Source organism: Nicotiana tabacum, chromosome 16 (assembly GCF_000715075.1).
Source record: "Nicotiana tabacum cultivar K326 chromosome 16, ASM71507v2, whole genome shotgun sequence".
Classification (NCBI taxonomy): domain Eukaryota; kingdom Viridiplantae; phylum Streptophyta; class Magnoliopsida; order Solanales; family Solanaceae; genus Nicotiana; species Nicotiana tabacum.
This window is the reverse complement of record NC_134095.1, coordinates 3,231,187-3,234,196: the sequence shown is the minus strand read 5'-3', so window position 1 is coordinate 3,234,196 and position 3,010 is coordinate 3,231,187. Positions and strand designations below refer to the sequence as shown.

The 3,010-nt window shown below is 44.9% G+C and overlaps 1 non-coding gene across 1 annotated transcript; it reads right to left on the bottom strand.

Annotated features, from left to right (window-relative positions):
• Positions 1–2,937: 2,937 nt before the first annotated feature.
• Positions 2,938–3,010, bottom strand: TRNAA-UGC (transfer RNA alanine (anticodon UGC)). The gene has a single exon. It is a non-coding gene; the product is annotated as a tRNA-Ala (tRNA).

Here is a 3,010-nt window from a genome sequence, read left to right as displayed (position 1 = left end):
GCAGTCAAGGTGGCCACCCGCACTTGAAGGTTAGCGTTCTCAGTCATCATCCCCTTTCTCACCTCAAACTCATCCTCCTTGGCCTTAAGAGACACCTCAAGTTCGCTATATTGGCCAATGGCCTTCATCAGCTCTTCATCTCGCTCTTTCAGCTATTCACCATCTGTTCCAACTCTTCCTTCTTCTGCTTAAGCCTGTCACGAAACAGCTGAAAATTGTTGTCTTTAGTGAAGACATCGGCCAATGCACGATGTTTGGTGCAGTACTATTTGTACTTAAAGGCCACCTTCCCAAAAATGGTTGTCCTTCATTTATCCATCCGATCGCGCTCGATATCCATGATGAGAGTCTGACATGAAGAGGAAAAGATGTCACTTTAAGTAGATTACGCATACAAAATGAATCCAAAAACAAAAAGAAGAAAGAAAAACCCTTACCCGCAAAGCCATACTAGAAATACTCCGCGATAGCTCCATGTCACTCATCGCCTTAAGCGCCGTACTCTCGGAAGCAGCACACAAAGGGGAAAACGCCGATGCTACCTGCTTGGAATTCGCCAACAGGTCATAATCCACGGGGATGACTATGTTCCAGTTAGGACCCTCCGTCCTCACTTCCATGAAGGTATGTCGCTCCAAGAAAGTTCGCACATCTCCGAGATTGATGTCCGAGCCTGAACCATCGTCCTCCGCATGCACCGCTCCATCTCCTCCGGCAACAGACAACGCGCTGCCTTCAATAGATCGTAAAGATCCCCTACCTTGACATACCTCTTCGGCCCTAAGGGACCTTCCCGCCAAAATAGCGTCCGCCATAAAAATGGCCCCTTTGCCTGACCTAGGCGAAGACGCCACTCTCAAAGCAATGATTTTCCTCTTTTCAAGATCGGTGGCGACGACCTTCCCAAGCTCCACCCTCCTCCTCTATCTTGATGGAAATTCATCCCCGTTGGAAGACTCATCTACGAGGTGGTAGGTAGGCTAGGAAGAGATCTTGTCTCGTACAGTGACGTCCCGAAGAGGGTCCCTTGTTGGTACAGTCTAAGTACGACCTCCGCAAACGGACTCAACTAAAGAAAATTGCATCCCCGCCGATGCAATGGCCTGGCGAAATGCCAGGACTAGAGCCTTCTTGTTGGAAGTTCGTCGGCCTGTCACCACAAAGAGGTCGTATCAATAAACGATAGCAAACAAACAAAGGTCGGAGCAAAAGAAACACTTACCAGATGGAACCTTCGGTCCAAAGCGTTTGAAGAAAGCGGCCCAATCTCGAATCCTCACTATGTGAGATAGCACGCAAGCTACCCAATCCTCAATGCCAACGATGGGAAAGGGTGCACGTCTCTCAGCTGCACAGAAAATTCACAGGTGAATAAAAGTCAGAAAGAACGAAAGTAGATAACAAGCATACGTTACCGACACCTACGGTTATGATTCCACTGCTCTGGAAATCCAGCAGGGTCCGACACCAAGTGCTCTGTTTTGATGAAAAAATACTTGTGCTAAAACTTCCGACTTGCCCTATCATCCATTCCAACACCTTGGTCCTGCGATGTCGCAGATGTATCATGGTACCCCTATGAAAGCTCGGGGAAAACAGAAGTAAAAGATGGTGAATGACAACCTCACATTCAGCCAACTCCGCACATTTCATCAACACTAGAAAGATTTTATACACGTACGGAGATAGTTGTGCCAGGTAGACTTCGTAAAACCGACAGAACTCCTCCGTCAGCGAAACAAAAGGGAGGGTATGACCAATCACGAAAGGATACATGTAAAAAGAACAATATCCCGGTTCGTGGACCTCCATGATGTCCCTCCCGGCCGGAACCATATCGACATGGGGAGGAATATTATACGTAGACCGAAGTTCATTTATTTGAGATGGCCGAAATGGGAGAAGGAGCAGGCTCCTTGTGGAAATCGTTCCTAGACATAGGTTTTCTGGGGAGTATCTCCTCTACGGTAGGGACATTGTCACCCTCCTCAGCCGCAATATCCTCGCCACTGGAAGGAGGGGACACTAACAACGGAGTGGCTTTGGAAATTTCATCGTATGCATGGAGGGTTTGGGGCATCTTGGTAATAGGAGGTGTGCTAGTAAACCTGAAATGAGGAACGATGACTGAACGAGAAGACGGGAAGCAGAACCACTGGAACAGAGCTAAAGAATTAAGAAAGATGATCAAAGGAGGATAATGTATACACAAGGAAGGAAATGGCGAAAAATTTCTGAAAAAACTAAACCCTCACCTATTTATAGGGTTGGATGGCGCGAGAATCGCAGTAGAAGACTGCCAATAGGGCTAAAACCAAAGCGACAAGCATTCATATGTTGTCTCGTGAAGATGCGTAATGATGACGTGCGTGGGAGTGACGTCATATCTATATAACCACATCAATTAGGGTTCCGCAAGTTGTGTCGCTCTCTCGATCCTGGTCAACGCGACATAATTTAACAGCCAAATTCTCCCACAACAGAAACGGATTTCGTTCTATTTGGTCTAGAATTTATTAAGTTCAACTGAGATTCACCCCATTAATTTGCTACTAATTAGTTTAGCATTTATTTGTTCAAACATTAAGGATGGTAAAATAGAAATAAATTACATCACATTCATTTTTAAGATTAAATCTGTCACGTAACAATGGGAATAAAAATGAGAAGAGCAATGAGTTGAAAAATCACCAAAAGAGACAGAAAAGATGGAGATACGGGGGATCGAACCCCGTTCTATTTGGTCTAAAATTTATTAAGCTCAAATGAGATTCACCCCATTAATTTGTTACTAATTGGTTTAGCATTTATTTGTTCAAACATTAAGGATGGTAAAATAGAAATAAATTACATCACATTCATTTTAAAGATTAAATCTGTCACGTAACAATGGGAATAAAAATGAGAAGAGCAGTGAGTTGAAAAATCACCAAAAAATGGAGATGCGGGGGATCGAACCCCGTGCCTCTCGCATGCAAAGCGAGCGCTCTACCATTTGAGCTACATCCCC